Source organism: Sparus aurata, chromosome 1, assembly GCF_900880675.1.
Source record: "Sparus aurata chromosome 1, fSpaAur1.1, whole genome shotgun sequence".
Classification (NCBI taxonomy): domain Eukaryota; kingdom Metazoa; phylum Chordata; class Actinopteri; order Spariformes; family Sparidae; genus Sparus; species Sparus aurata.
Window position 1 is genome coordinate 22,150,258 of NC_044187.1, and position 17,333 is coordinate 22,167,590.

The 17,333-nt window shown below is 43.1% G+C and overlaps 1 protein-coding gene across 18 annotated transcripts in view; it reads right to left on the bottom strand.

Moving 5' to 3' along the window:
• LOC115580196 (nuclear factor 1 X-type-like) overlaps window positions 1-17,333 on the bottom strand; it is a 114,719-nt gene that overhangs the window by 80,365 nt on the left and 17,021 nt on the right. Inside the window, exon 1 of one of the 18 annotated variants that reach the window (XM_030414345.1) lies at window positions 1,476-1,746. The exons of the other annotated variants lie outside the window; for them this stretch is intronic. The gene's annotated coding sequence lies outside the window, so the exon portion shown is untranslated. Of the gene's footprint in view, window positions 1-1,475; window positions 1,747-17,333 lie in introns of those variants that run through there. 18 annotated transcript variants of the gene reach the window in all.

Here is a 17,333-nt window from a genome sequence, read left to right on the forward strand (position 1 = left end):
AAAAAAAAAAATACGAGCAAAAGGAACATGAGGAGATGGAATTAAAAAGGATGTGTGTGTTTGTTTTTGTTTTTGAGGAATAATGATGGAGGTGTGTTTGTCACTTATATGAAAAGACTGAAGGGATCTAGACTTTCTGATGAATGGGCCGTGGACAAAGAAGAGGAAAGATATGTGCCAAGTATTACTGTCACTTCCTGTAATATAGCCATGCCATTACTGACAGACAAAATGATGATAACCAAGATTACGTTCAGGGAAATCCAAAACTCTCCATTGTCCATTCAAACCAGCAACACATTTTGCTTTCATAGTTCAAGCCCCGCAGCATTTTTTCACTAACTTAACTCTTATTAACTCTTTATATAACAAAAAGAGGATGAAAAACCTATTATGAGCCTACAAATTAATCCACATTATTAGGCAAATACTATTTGAATGAAATATGTAATCCTCCACAAAAATCCCCCTTTTTAAAATCACTTACTTAAATCCACTGCCAGGCCTATTATGATCATAACCTGGACCACATACAAAATTATACACATAAACATCATAACAGAGGCTTTTAAGTCTGTGCACAATTTGCAGCTACGGCGAGATCTTTTATGATTTTGGCTAAGAAGTGAGTCTGTGTGGCACCGTATTATTTAATGTGTCTTTTTCTCCCCTTTACTGACATTTTCAACCTCAGCTCATTAGCGAGGGTTTCTCCTGTTTGCCCGGAGTTCTTCGGGGCAGAACGGAAAGGTGGGCGGCGTTTTTTTTTGTTTTTTTTTCGTTTTCCGGGGCCCTGGCCACTGGACTCTTTAGGTATCTGCTCCGCAATAATTTGAGCGAGAGGGCTCATCTTATCTTTGCAAGCCATGCTCTGTCTTTCAGAAAAAAAACCCGACGACCTTTGTTCGCCAGGCTGGGCAAGACAATCACCCCTCCTGCCCTCCCTGACAGGGCACAACTCCGAGAGCAGCAGAGAAATGAAAACCACCTCAGGTTTTTACTCCGAGGCCAAGCGTCTAGCAGCGGCTACTGCCAAAAAACACAAGACAAAGGAAGGACAGAAAAACGGAAAGTGTTGAATTCAAGATTTTCTTCTTTTTGGTGCGTAGTGCAAATTCACCTATTCGGCCATGTTGTAATGATCGCGAGGCTGGCAGTTAAATGTCATTCTGTAGAGTTAGTGGCACAAGCGCTGAGAAATGAGGCCTAACGATGAGGTAGAAGCGATAAATTCTGGTTTTAAATACACGACAACAACTTAATGAGCTATTCTGAGTATTTAGCTACTACTTAAAGACCACTTTATGTAATGTATTAAGGTTTTAGCTACATAAGTTATGCCTTTAAAAGAGGAACACACACACGTCTGTGTGGCCTGTCCTTCAGCTCAGAACGGCACTGCACCTTGCCTTTGTAATTATTATTATTTTTAAATATAAAATTAATATCCTCACAAAGGGAAAAAAGGAACCTACCTCATTGTTTACCGGAAACTTATAATCTCCCTAACAACGCTGTAACGGCACTTGGCTATCGTTAATAACGGCTGTCTGTTAACCTTCCCAGACTGTTGTTAACCTCCTCCAGCCCGTTTGAAAGTAACTCTTTGAATTTCACGTTCGTTAAAATAAACAAAATATAATTTTCTTGACAGCAAAACTGCTCTAAATAACAGATATAAGCAAATGTTAACGCTGCTCTTCACCGACGCAGACACACCGGACCTGAGCTCCGCTAACGGGCTCCTAGCAGCCTCGCTTCCGAGCGGCCTACGTTGAACAAAAAGGGTCAAAATTAATTCTTTAAAAGTCGATTTGGAATTAAACAGGTGCTGAATCTGCAGCCAGAATTGTGACCTCAGGGAAGGCAAACATCCACCAGAGCAAACAAAGCAAATACATGTGCACAAAGACGTTCATGCAGCTTTCGTCCTTTACTTACTCATTTTTGTTTTTTCTTTATTTATTTATGTAGCCTACTAGAATATGTTTAAATAGCCCAACACCTATATGCAAACAAAAAGTATTTGTTCCTCCCTGCGGGCTATATTTGCATACAATTCATTTTATTAACTGTAACTTGGGCCTTATTATAACAGTGTTCAGATATCACCTGAAATGAATTATAGACATGCAAATAAATGCAAAAGAGCTGACATCTCTGCAGGAATTAATACGTGGGAAGAAAGATCAGGTCAGGCTTTTATTCTGCATGCGGAGGATGCCTCGTTTGTGAGTCAACAGGCATTATTTTTTATTATCTTTCAGGCAAGATTTCAGGCGTTAGGGAATATATTACAGCATATGGGTGGATTGTTTTCTTTGGTTCTTTTTTAACTCTTCAATTGTGATTCCACCAAAAGACGAAATGGAATTCAAAAGTTGCAATAAACAAATTATAACAAAAATTAATTCTAGTCCAATAAAAGAAAAACTTAAACAGCCTTCTAACAGATCTCCTTTAGATTATATTAATACATTCTCCCATTGTGTTTCATACTATACCATCAACATAACCTCAATTATCTGAGCCTCTTATATATGTGAATTTAAAGTTTACTCGTTACTATTTAAATTTCTTAAAAAACAAATTTTGGAAACATTTGAAAACATTTTAACAATTGCTACAGTAAATTAGGCTAATTAACTCAAACATCCTATAAATCTATATATTTATTAAAATGTGTGTGTTTAACAAAGGGGCGATATTTAATAAAAAATCTAAGTCATTCATAAAATTGATCAAACCTTTCAATCTCATTCAGTTTTGTATGAAAATTCAGAACATTTTAATCATAATCATTTTGAATGTCTGTTTCTGTGTAAATACATGTTTATAAATTGTACTTAATTGACAAACATTTCAATTGTTCTATAATAATAATAATAATAATAATAATAATAGTAATAATAAACCCAAAGACATATTTTATTTGCTTTTTGCTTTTTCAGCTTTTTATTTTCATAACATTTATTCTTAAAATATAATAATAAATAAAAAAGCTAAACTTAATTTTAGGAAATAATAAAAACGCATAACTGAAGGCCACATGTGTCTGATTAAATTATATTTGTCTCACACACACACGTTTTTTTATTAACTCTGTTCAAATTAACCTGTAAGAGTAAGGATAGGAAACACTCTCTCTCACACACGCACACATACATTCGCACACAGAAAGCTAATGAAATTTGCAGCGTGTCAGGACGTGTCACGAATCCATCTTTGACATCTGCTCTGTGAAATCACATATTGACAAGTGGTGATGTTAAGGAAAGACTGCGAGAGATTTTAACTATTTTCCCTGTGCGTGCATGCGTGTGTGTGTTTGTGCGCATGCACTTGTGCTCTTATCACTCGAAATGGTCTGGAGTAATTTGGGTAGATGTTTCTTGAGCTGTTTGTCTTTGTATAGAAATAAAACATTTTTCAAAACTGTTCAACACTTTTTCTAAAAACGTTTGACCATTTTTTATGCAGTGCAGGCATAATACCATCTCACAAGAAAAAGGAAGAAGAGGGAGAGAGAAGAGAAAAATAGTGTTTCTGCGGGTTGATTGAAGTTTCCATATTTTCTTCCAGTGAGGAGTGCAGGAAAAGTAAGGTGTGCAGGCCTGACTAGTGGTGAGTGACACCCTGCCATTAGGAGGTGATGGGCTGGTAACCTCACAAGCCTCAGGGATATAAAATAATTACCGACAAGTTGACATAAACTACTATTTCCTTGGAAACTCTCATGAATTACAAAAAATAAGTGTCCTTTTTTCCCTTCCTTTCATTCATTTATTCACTTATTCAAGGCCACACACACGCATTCACACACAGACCCGCATTATTCTTCTTTAAAATTTCCTCCTTAACTTCATCACTGCCAGTCCTTCAATTTCCATCCAGCTCAAAACCTTTTCATCTATTCAACCCTCTGGAAGAGGAAAAAAACGTACCCTCGTTCTGCTTTCTTTCTCCCATCAGCACAGATTGATGTTAAAAGTGTGTCTGCGCATCGTTTGTAATTACGCCTGTTTACACACTGAAGCATTACTATGTGTGAAAGTCTGGAACCCATTTGTGGCATGAGGCTGAGAGGGGAAAGACAGAGTGAACAAACTTTAAACAGCTCCAGAGACACAAGCGCTGATGGCAGGCTGGGGCTTCGGACATGACTGCAGACCTGGGTAATTTTATACTCAAATGTGCTTTCACGTTGGTACGATGGATTTGTCTGGATGGACTGTTTTTGCCTCAAATGTAAGCACATAGATAAGCTCCAGGGCTCTTCTTGATTTGTATTTCTTTTTTTAAAGTTTCAAGAATTTATTCAGCCAGGATTTTCTTGAGGTTTGTGAGGGTTTTCTATGACTCCGTTACATCTGCATTAATTTCACCTTATATGGTTAATTATAAACATAACTGTACCCTCACAAGAAATTCTCAGTTTATATTCTGAAAATATTTAGAGAACCAAATTCAATTTGGAAAACTTTGTGATGCTCAAATTTTGTTAAATAGATTTGGGTTTTTCTTATACACTGCATACATAAATACATACACACCGCATGTATTGTTGGAACAGCATAAAGGGCTGTGTGAAACATTATACATTTACTCCCCATAATGCAAAACTGAATGCTAATCTAGATAATGGTGCCTCCAATTAGAGAGAATGTTTCTCCCAGGGATGATGTTATCGTGGTCTAAATAAAACTGGGCAAAATTATAGATTTCAAACTGAATTAGGAGATTCTGGCGCTACGCGCTGCAAACAATGATTTAATAAAACCATTTCACCATGTGGCTGCAGCTAAATGGGACCATATAGGATTACATGTATGCTAAGTGAATACATATAGACTACTGCATGTGTATTTACATTACAACAGTTTCAGTCGCGTCACCATAGTGAATACACACACACAAACACACACACATACACACACACACACACACACACATACTCATACTGTTGGTGTGGCATTTTCCGACAGGACGCTGCAGTAAAACTGAGTGTGCAGCATTTCCCCCTCGACAAGGGCGCCCATTCCTGATAAGGTCAAGTAGGCAGTGTGATACTTGGGGTGTGTGTGTGTGTGTGTGTGTGTATGTGTGTACGTGTGTGTGTGTGTGTGTGTGAGGGGTGCTAGAGGAGTGTGTGTACGGCAGCGTCAACCATACAGGGAAGGAGAGCGTCTGTCTCACACTCTCTGTCTCACTCCTAACCCGAAGCGCATGCTGCATGCACACACCTACAGTGTTCCAGTCTGCACATGCCAGCGGCACTCACTGGCTACCATGCCCTGCCTACAGCTGCACAGAGGGCTTTGAACCTCATGGTTAGCAAATACAGCAGGAATCAAGCAGATAATGAAAGCCGATATCCCCCTCCCCACCATGCCCTGCTCCAACAGCAGCCAAGGCCTGCTTCTCCTCACACAAGAGATGCACTATTGAGAGACTTTCTCTCTCACTCTTTCGCTCCCCCTCATTCTTTTATTCCTCCCTGGTCCTCGTTCTGCCAGTCGGCAAGGCGAGATGCCAACCTCTCCCCAAAGCCCGGGCAGAGTGCCCTCACCCTTTATGCAAATGCTTCACCACTAGCCCAACTCACACATTCACTCTGTGCCCCCCCACACCCACCATCACCTACTCCTCCATTCCTTCATTTATTTATTTCACCTCTTACTCTGCAACCCCCCCCCCCCTTCTAACACTTTTTCCCTTTCCTGCACTCCATATTGTTGTTGCACTTCAACCATCCCTCCCTCTGCTTTTTGCTGCTTCACACTCTCACTTCTTCTACCAATCGCCTGTGCGATCTCTATCTCGATTGCTATCCATCTTCCAGCATCTCACTCTTTACACAGTGGAACTCCCTCCCCCCTCCTTTTCTCTCCCTCTCTAACGCAGCTTGACTCACCCAGACTCAAACTTGTACACTCATTCCTCGGTCACTGCCAGACAGGCAAGTGCAGAAACTCCCTTTACCCCCTCTCTCTCACTCTCTCTCTCTCTCTCACTCTCTCTCTCACTTCTTCCTCTATCTGTTTCACTCTCTCTCTCTCTCTCTCTCTCTCTCTCTCTCTCTCGCTCTCTCTCTCAGCCACTCATGCCACAACTCATGCCCTGACACTTCCCTTAAAGGGAAAGTATCTCTTCTATAAATGATACTTTTTCTTTATCTGCTGCGGTTTGTATAACTATTACATCGTCAGCATTTAGTTTGAATGTATAATTTGCGAGAAGGCAGTTGGTACATTTATTCCTAACTTTTTTAATTTAACTGATTGCTTCCTTGATTGTTGAGCAGGGCATCAGTGGAGCGCACACACATTCTCCCTTCATGCAAGAACAGAAAAATACTAGAGGTGCCGTGGTTAAATCGTGTGTTAGAACATGCAGCCATTTCTTTTTTTTTTTTTTTGTGTTTTGAGGTACCGCAGGATATTGTTCCAAATTAACATCGCAGCAGACAGAGCGATGCATGAAACCATGCTGATTCTAATCTTGGTGATTGAAGAATTATTAACCATGAGATGAGATTCTACAAGCTTGGCTTTATTATGAAACTCTTTTCATTTTTCTTTTTTTTTTAGGACTCATAATTCTGTGGTTGTCGAGCTTGAAACATGGCTGTACAAGAGAGCAATTGACAGAGGTTTAAAGGAGCACTGACTGATTTTTTAATTTTTTTTATGCATAAACAAACTAAATTACCAACCCTGTTTTCATGACTGAATTAACTGAATACACAAACTGACCTTAAAGGACAACACAATTTCATACTGTATCACTTTGCTTATATTTGGCGGACCCTGCCACCTTTCTAGCTTCAAACAGTGTTCTGGACCTTGAGAACAGCTTGTGTATAAAGTTAAGGAAAATATCATATTTCTGGGTTTTGTATTCTTACCTCATTAATATTGTAAATATTAAAACATTCCAGAGTTTGAGCTACTTCTCCAAGACTACACATTGCCCCTTTAATGTGCCAAATTATACAAATTCTCAACAAGACAAAGAGCAAAACTTTTTCAACTAGATCACTGCAAATGTTTGTGGTATGCTACTTTGCAAATGGAAAACCAGCCCTGTTACATTAGCATCTTATTTCCGCACCAGCGAGCTCCCTATCAGGAACACTGAAGCTTTGCAGATTTAATTCTGCTTATCATGTGAGCTGGAGTTCAGCCTGTGCTGAGTTGGCGCTGTGAGGGTTAAACTGTGCCCGCTCCCTGTGGCATGATATGAGCTGGGCCTTTGCCTGTGCACTCTGCCTTGTCTGTGCTGAGTTGGTAGTGTTAGGGGTTAAGAGTGGGTGGCTGCTCCAAAGTGGCTTCATGTGCGACTCTGATCCCATTAGGGTTAAAAGGTGTCTGTTCCAAATGGCTTCCTGAGAACCGGGTCTTAATCTCTGCCACGCATGACAGAGTTCGGGTTAAAGAGAGACAGGCTCTTGATATGGCAGCGAGTTATGCCTGTCTCTGAGCTGGCAGTGCGAGGGTTAAAGGTCGCTCTGCCCATTTTGAGTGGCGTTCCCTGTAGGGCATGCACCATGCCAGGCCGGAAGAAACAGAGGACTCACACAAACACATGCGAGGCGAGAAACAAAGAGCCTTCACAGCCACACACACACTCTCACATAAACACACGAGGACACGTGCGCGCACACACAGCGACTAAATCACTTTTGAAACTTTTATCCTCTCAAACCGGCGCTTTCTTTTTTTAAAGACGGATCCTCCACCAAAGTGAGGGGAGGACAGACAGACACACGATGCAGACGGGCGCCTCCGAAAGAGTGTGTGTGCAGTTATCTCCTCTGTGACCACGCTCGTTGACTTCCCGAGCCTAAACTACCACCTCGCACAGACCTCAGGAGCACCACAGTACCACAGGCAGACGGCCATAAGTACATGTCCTCAGAGGGGACATAAAATGGAGGAAACCCACCTCCATCAAAAGGCAAAAAACACGAGAAAAATGAGGCGAGAACCGAAACAAGTTCTTTATCACTGATTCATGCTTCAAATTAGGTTACTGTTGGATTTAAAAATGATATGCTTGTGTGTTCAGTTTTTATTAACGGAAGATGTATAATTAAAAAGCACATATTTCTTTTCTTTAGGAGAGCGCAATGTAGTTTTGGAGAAGACATTTTAATCAGAAGTGAAAGATCTTTGTTTAATAATTTATTCATGCCTAAACAAACTAAAAATAACCAAGTCTCTTCGTTTTCGTAATTGAATAAAGTGAATAAACACGCTGATCTTAAAGGACAACATGATATCATACTATTTCAATTTGTTTATGTTATTCGGTTGTGAATAAAATAAATTGCTCTGAGTTTGTACTTTTGCATCATTAATATTGTAAATATCAAAATTCTGAGTTGAATTCCTTCTCCAAAACAACATTTTATTACAAAATGCATAACTCAAGCAAAAGAATGGTGTGGGATTGTTATGCAGAATGAGTGCAATACTGCTATATTATTTATAGGTAGTATTAGTATTGGCCCTTAGAATCCTTTGAAATTGTGCTGATAAACGGGATAACACGAGAGTGAAATGCTGCATTTGTAAAACCAAATGTGCCCGTTCTGGCCTCACAGGGAATCATGCCAGATTTTTTTTTTTTCAAAAACTTTTTCTCCTTTACTCAGAATCGCTCAGATTTACTGTTGTTTCATTCCCCCCCACCCCCCAAAAATAAAAGAAAATATTTTACTTGTGCCATGTTATTTTGCAGCGGATGGCACTGTGTTTATCAACTCTCAGCGAAACCGGTCCTGTATGAAATACCAGTCAGTCTCCATTTATAAACATGTGATTGTATGAAAAGATAGTATCACAGAGAAGTGAGCCAGAAGGAGAGAGCTGGACGGAAAGCAGCAAGAGCTGCCACGTCAGATGCTGCTGAGGCTTCTTGGCTGTCAGGAGTGAAACACACACACACACACACACACACACACAAACTCCCTCACACACGCATGCACATGCAAATGCAGTATGGCCTGCACACCGACACACACACACACACACACAGATCCACACGTCGACAGGAATGTACATGCACAAACACGGACTTGTATACATGCACATACACACATGCACACACAGCATGAAGGGTTTGCCTTTGCAGCGCTGTTTAGGGAGTTGCAGTCATCAGCCAAGCCTGACACCCCTGCTCGGTGTAGCCATCACCGCTGTCTCTCTGTGAATCAACATGGATGGAGCTGCTCCATCAACAACACACACAGGCCCTAATAATAAAACGAGCAAATCCTCCCTCCTTCCAGCTCGCCTGCCACACGCCAGAGAGGGCCTGCCCCGGTCTGATCATATCCTGTTAGGATCGCTTCTGGATTTACACTTATCATTTGGTTACACTCTTCAAGCATTTTGTGCTCCAAATATCAGTACAGTATTCAGATGCTTTTTTCAAAAAAACATTATTTTACTTTACAACCAAGTCTAACTGTACTATATGCAAAACAGTCATGCACAGAGAGGACAGCGCAGCATTGTTTTCAAAGAACTACATATAGGGAAATGCTGTGGCCAATATTCAAATGCTTGAATCTGATGCAAAATAGGATTTGGCCTTGTCTTTATTTAGGCTAGCCTTCCAATTCCTGGATAAATTGCATTATTGAACACAACAGCGCCATTGTTTCCTCCAATTTTAGAGGGGCTTTCAGCGTTATACATCATTTCCAGAGAGGAAAAATCTAAATGGAAACACCATTTTTCAATTTTAAGCGCAGAAAAAAAGCCTCTTGTGCAGAGATTTGATTCTCCAGATAGCACTTGGCACCATTTGCCTCCTCTAAGTACTGTAATATGGTTATGATACATTAGCATTCCTTCACATCACCAAAGAAACCCAATATGTGTATTATCAAGCATTTTAGTCAGCGTAGGAACAGAAAAAGAAGCAAAGGGGAGGAAAACAGAGAAGGGAGAGGAGGGTGGGAGTCTGGAAGATGGAGCGGCAGGTAGGGGATTAGCATTAAGAGGCGATAGGGAGTAAAAAAAAGTTGCCCGATGAGCAGCATTCCAGCGGACAAAGCCTGGCGAATGGTGAAACTGTTTTAGATAGCCTGTGCTGTTCTCAGGAGAGGCAGACAGGGAGTTAGTAAAGTGGCTTTTAAGCTCACCAAATCCAACATATCCCAGATAAGACTGTGGCTCTTCCTGAGGGAATGAAAGAGAGGAGTAGCAGAGGGGGCTGGAAAGAATGAGGTAAAACGGAGAAAGGGATGATTGAAGTAAAAGAGACAGAGTTGAGGGATGGGGGGAGAGTGAGAGTCGCAGACAAAGATAAGCAAAATAAAGGGGGAGGTTTTGAGAGAGAGAGGAAAAAAAAGATAGGAATGAAGTTTAAGGAAAGTGAGAGCACATTTTCAGAGGAGAGCACATGTGAGATTTGGTGTCGGCTGATCCTGTCTGATTCAGTGCATCGAATGAACCTAGAGACACTGAGCAGCCCCTGCCTGCCTCTCCAGCAGGATTTTATCACCTGCGTGAAAGGCGCCCTGAATACACACACGGGCCAACATCATCAATCTCGGCTCTGCACTGCTGCAGAGGGAACCTGCGCGGGCCTTTTATGTCCTCTTTGGTGTTAATGCGATGTTTTGGATAGTGTTTAGGCAACAAAGTCATAAAGAAGAGGTGCAGGAATCCCACACACACAGGAGTACAGCGCTATGGCACAAACGCTTTGCCTGAAAAGTAGTTTTTTCCGTGTTCCCTGTCTGAAACAGGCAAAAAACGCCAACGTAGCATTACGGCGGGTCGTAAAATCGCCATGACATATAATTAATTTTTTTATTGTTTTCATGACTCAGCCGACTATCTCTCATGCCCACACCACGTTTCTTTGACTGAATGAAACATGGGCGGATGGCAAGCGAACAAAGTCCAGGACAGTCACACCAGAATCACCAGGGTTCACAGCCAGTCTGGGGTTAGGCTGAGCCAACAAAAACACTTTTGTTAAAGTTGGTAAAAAGATATTTTCAGTCTGTGCAACAGTCGTGAAATTAAATGTATAGGATTCGTTTTGTTTACCTAAGAGAACAGTCCTGATTTATGTTATATGCTAACGAAAAAACGTTTGTGAAATACTGACCAAATTTAAGCAGTAGCATTTCTGCACATTGACATGTTTTCCATTTTAAACTCAGTTAAATAAGTGGAAAATTTGCACATTTGTCCAATCCTATTGATGATGCGTGCATGTGTGGCGTCAACCTAATATTACTTGCACATGCATAAATATTCAAACCTGCCTGAAGTTCCATTCACCTTTGTTAGACTCACCTGCGGAGCTGCCTCCATAATTAAAATGTGTTGCCCTCTCATGTGGGTCTCGGTTAACAACGTGGTAAATGCATGCACATACAGCGACAGGAGACAGGTGCACCCACACAGGCCCGGAGAGCAGCGAGTCAACAAACAGGGGTCAGTTTTTAATCATCCCCCAAGTTTGTTTATTTAGCAGTGGTCAGGTTTTTCACTTACAAACCTCCCCAAACTCCATTGCGAAAATTCCTCCTTTTAGACTCCAGAGAGAACATTCAAACAGTATTAATTCCTCTTGCTGGGAAAAGGGACGGCCTTTTCCCGGAGCAATCCATAACATCTGAATATAAAAATAAATACGGAGAGCGGGCGCGCTCTAAACCCCAAAGTGAGGAGGGAAAAAACCTGCTGGGAAGTGTGACGGCGGCTGTATGTTTTTCCTGCGTTTCGCCATATGCAACATATTTTCTCTGCACAGTCGCTCTCACTAACATATTTTCTTCTTCGTCTTCTTTTTAATCAATGTCTTTATTGAACCTCCTTCCTCTGTCCGTCTTCTTTATCTTTACTCCCTCTCGCTCTCTACCCCCCCCCCCCCCCCCCCCCCCCCGTCTCTCTCTCTCTGCTGGACGCCCCTGTGCCAGTTAACTCACCACAAGCCAGAGGGAGGACCGCAAGAATGCTTAAATCAGCATAATTAGGCCTGTGTGTACTTTAAACACACACGTTTCCCCCGAGCCTGGACCCCTGCCACCCGCGCACCACTGTGTACGCAGCCACGGCCCGTCTCTTTGAGTCAATAAACACAAACATATCGGCAGTCCTTCTCACACAGACGTTCGCACAAATACATATGCAACGCACGAGGTGAAAAGTGATGCTGTGTCCAACTTATCCCACGTATACCTCCCTCATACGGCTGTCACCCCTTCCTCAGGCCCCAAACCGCCATCACCACACTAACACAGTTTGACCCTTCACACTGTGTAGCCGGGGGATTAGTGCAGAAAAAGTGGCACGTTTGTTGTTCGAATTTCCATAAGCAAGCCGGTAGAAATTAAGCGCGAGCGTGCACTAAAAACAATGGCAGGGCTTCTCTCAATTGCGGTTTCGTCCCACACACATCTGCATGTGTTTTAGGTTTCAGTGGTGCATTAACAAACAACCTCCTCTCAGTGCCCGGCTGCATATGGGGATTATCAGTAGTCATTACAGACCATTTGATAATAATCACCGGCATCAAAAACGAATCAGTCCAGGCATGTGATATTTGGAAGGCCGATATCTCTGGCTGAGTGGATCATATTAGTGAAGATGACAACTAATTGGACAGTGTCAGGCATTTCATCTCATCGTAGCTTACTATTGTCCACGTCTAGAAATGTTCTTTGCAGCTTAACATGTGCAAGATAAGACCAATTACAGAGGCAATGCCAGGGAACTTGCAGTATTAAACAGTTTGAAAGCCAGTGACTAAGTCCTGCTATGAAGGCGTCCAATAAAAACATTACACTCCCTCCCTCGGGAGCTCAAACAGTCACACCTGCACCCGAAGAAGCCTCAGGTGCAGATGGACACTGCGAGAGAGGCCTGCACTTGCACAAACACGGCACCAAACGCATCGAAACCGGATGAGAAGAGGAGTGCCGAACATGAAAGGCCCTGCTAGCCCCTCAGCCCGCGGCCCTGTACGTTCATTTCCATTCTAAAGATGTGCACGGAGAACAAGTCACTCCAGTATCACTTGTGCCACTGGGCTCTGGAAGCACAGTGGTGTTGCCATGGAGTTTATATGTCATTAAAGCAAAACACAAAGTTAATTTGATTTCCATTTTTAACATCGACCGCCTCAAAAAAACAGATAAATTTTATATGGCCTCAGCTTACTTTTCCTCTTGGCAAGGCGCTCCAGAAAGTGATCAGGACGCCGTCTACTCGCTCTACTTTGGAAAATATTTTGTCAGCAGCGTTTGATCAAAGTGGTGTGATACTGTTTATATGAGGGTATGTGCCGAAAACTAGCCACAAAGAAGCCACTCTGTGTGTCTTCTCTCCCTCTGTCTGTCTGTCTGTCTGTTTGTCTGTCTCTCACACACACAGAGGCAACAAGCACACTAATGTCTCTGTTTGTGCGCTCACACAGCTGTGGATCTTGCGCAGGGTTCAACCAAGGTAAAGATATGGTATATTACGCAATGGCTTATAGATTTTTCCACCCCTGGCGAGCTGCCAGCACTCTCAATGGAAGAGAGGGAGAGAGAGAGAGAGAGAGGGAGTGTGTGTGTGTGTGTGTGTGTGTGTGAGAGAGAGAGAGAGAGAGAGAGAGAGAGAGAGAGAGAGAGAGAGGATCAGAAAGCAGCACACTTTGTTCCACAAAGTCTGACTCACTAACTGGATTCACTGGCTCCCTCGCTGGGACTGCAGGCCTCTGTGACCAGTAGTTACATTGAGGAAATAGGGCTGAACAAAAGCATGTGAGTGTGTGTGTGTGTGTGTGTTTGTGTGTGAGTGTGTGCGTGTGAAACTTGATAAGACTGGGAGTAAAGATTGTTGTTGCTTTTGCATCAAGTATCAGATACATTTATTAGGTCTGGTGGATATTTCAGCCATCAGCTCCCTCAGGCGATGTGGACTGCTGCTGCTCTATATTAGTGTCTGCCTCTGCTTCACACACACACACACACACACACAGGCAAAAAAACCCACAAAAAAACGACCTTAGATAGTCATCCAACACACTGGCCATACAGTGTCAGGACAAGTTATGCTTTACATGCAGAACATCGCCGGAGAGACACTGTTTGACTTTTCAGTGCTTTACGTATTTAAGTGCCGTGCAAACTCATTTGACAAAGCGAAAAAACATCATCATCAGACGCACGAGAAGAAATGCCTTTGACATGATCAACGAAAAAACTGTAATGTGCATGCATGACAGACATCTCGTTGGAGACTACTTCCAAAAAAATGAGACTTGGAAGAGTCAACAAGAGCAGTCCAATCTGTTTTGAATCAGACGCTCGCCTGTCAGGATGATCAATCCCACTGTTTTCTTGATTTACTTACCGAGTACGTGACATGCATATGTTAATGAAACTTGTGCGCTTCTCATATCGGTCTTGTCCATATTCTCCCGCCTGGATTAAGAAGGCAGACATACTGTTCACACACAAGGCCTAGAAACGCATTCACGGAGCTGAGTTGGCCTAGATCTCGCGCACCGAGGTATTCCCTACTCTTTTAATTGGGCCCTTGATGCTCGACATAGGGTGTACTTCCTCTAATTAGCTATATCTATAGCGTATGGGAGGGTGTATGAATGCATGCATGTGTAAAATCCTCTTTTGAGCAACTCCAAACTAACTAAGAGCTTTAATTTCACGCTAGGCTGCATTGTCCCATTCAGTGGGGTTACCCCCACAAAAAAGCCTCTGAGAAAATCAAAAAAGAACGGGCGACAGAGGAGGGGGATGGAGAAAGACAGCGCGGGAGAGAGGGAGAGAGACAAACAACAACAACAACAACAACCGAAGCTCATCCTCGAACAATGCGGATCTCTCGCTAACCGTTACTTCTCTTTTAAAGGGAGCTAATTGAGGAGGTGGAGGGGGTGGAGGATGAGGAGCACAGGGATGAAGGTGAGGGGAGTCTGTCCCAAGCAGCTGCACCAAGAGCACCGTACTTTGGCTCTTGTGTCGTCTCTTCCCTCGGTTGCTTTGCGAGATTCCCTGTGAGTTTTCTGTCTGATCGCCTCACACTAAAGTCTGTTAATGATAGTCGCACCTTCGACTCCCAAAGCTGTGAAGTGATAATGGCAGTCTTGCACCGGGAGGATAAGCAGTTATCAGTCAATCACCCGTTCACGTTGCGCACATAATTCTTAGTCACTGCTATAGTGACGGGAATTACAGCTCTGTACGTATGGCTCCGTTCCTTTCCGGGATCTGTTCCAAATATCGGCTTAATTTCCCTTTTTTTTGGTTCCTTTAGGGGGACCAAGTTTATCTTTAAAAAGGGTGTGATATGGATCTGATTCAAACCAAGAAATCGCACCAGTATGATTTAATTTTGCATGTGTGAACTAGGTTTTACTGCATTTAGGTTTAAACTGTGTCTCTCTGCGCGGTCGGTGCATTTCTTACGAATTTGTGCTCTAAGTGTTAGGTCAATAAAGTCGCCTTGCCTTGAATGCATCAGTTTCAGTTTTCCAACCATTTATATAAAGAGGAGCGGGCGTCGGGAAGGGCAGTGAAAGCTGGGCGCTCTCGTTGAGTCAGGTTCAACTCAGGTTTCCCCCGTTCGCACCAAAGATCCCTTAAACAGAATCAGATCGTTTGTGAACAAGACATCAAAACTACTGCCAAAAAAAAATCAAATATTATCAGGTCGTGAGCACCGCAGCAACAAACGCTCACGCCAGATAACTGCATGTATATCTAGATTTTGGAGCTCCTCCTGCTCTCATGACAAAAGCTGGCAAAGGCCCGGGTGAGAGATGTCCTCAGCATCGGCACACTGATGTGATTGTGACTCTTCTGCTCCACCACCACACGTCTGTCTATCTGTCTGTAACATACGTGAGTGTTCGGTCTGATTTCAGATGTGCGCGCCTGTGTGTGTGCGTGTGTGTGCTCTTGTGCGTACGAACATGTGTGTGCTGTATGGCTTGGTAAACACAGCTATATCAGAGACCAACATAAGACCGCTATAGGGGCCGCCTGCTCCTACTGGCCACAGATCAGCCTAAACCTAATCCACACTAGGAGGCAGGAGGAGGGGGGTGGGGGCCACACATTTTCACACAGACACGTATCGGACACACACACACACACACACACACACACACACACACACACACACACATGCCCATCCATCCAGGGGACAGCCACCTATTACCCTGTTGTGCCAATTGCCTCAGTTGAGCATGATAAATCCATTTTCTATGGGCGGTCAGCAAGACTGCATAGATAAGGGATGAGCAGAGCTGCACAGTGCTGGATTTAACTCACCTCCAAGACACACACACACGCGCACACACACACACGGATTCGGAGGAGTAGGCTCTTTCTCCTCTGGCTCCATTTTTAAACACATTTTTTTTGTTCCTGCACACAAATATATATATGTAACTCTTGATGGACATGGACATGGGCAGCGCGTAATTTCAAATATCTGAACTGAGGATGAACTCTAACAGTCCCTCACGTAGATTCAAGCACTTTTCTTTCCCGTGTAATCAAAATGTATTCAGCCACTGTCTAACTAACATGGACATGTTGTGCCATCTCCCACTTCCCTGCGCTCCTTCCTCCATCCCATCCCTCCGTCCCTGCCTACCAGCTCTCACTCTGGGCCAAAGCAGTGTAAGGTGGACCTGGTCCGCCTCCAGCAGAAAGGATGAATAAGTAAAAAGAACACAATGTACCCCTGGGTTCTGCCTGCAACCCACTGCCTGCCTGTCGTCCTGGCACAGTTGGCAGGCCACTTTTTACCCCGTCTACCGTCCACTACAGCAAACCTATTCTCCGCCTGCCTGTGCTGTGCCTACCAACTAGTCTTCTCTGTGTGTGTGTGTGTGTGTGTGTGTGTGTGTGAGCAGGATTAGTGTGTGTGCGTTTGGTGCAAAGTGACGCCGGCGAAGGCTTGGTATGTTACCAGATCATGCAGGCCCACCTCGGCTTACACCAGCACCGCCACCGTCCCCGTCCGGTCCCAGTGAAACCAGAACCGAGGGCTGACGCAGGAGAGCCATCGGCCCAAAACGGGACAGGAGTAAGAAACACACGCACACAAACACACACACACACACACACACGTACTTTACACACAAATTAATAGCTACGACAGTCTGGCGTGGACTTTTAGGCCTCAAACGAGGGTTTTAGCTGAAAAAAGTAGACACAATAATTTGTATTACACATGTATGAAAGCTGGACTGTTGTTTATGTGTTTGTTTTCTTGTCTTGTTCAGTTGAGGGGCTGCAGACGAAGAGACAAAAAAACGACTGAAGAAAGAAGATACTTCGG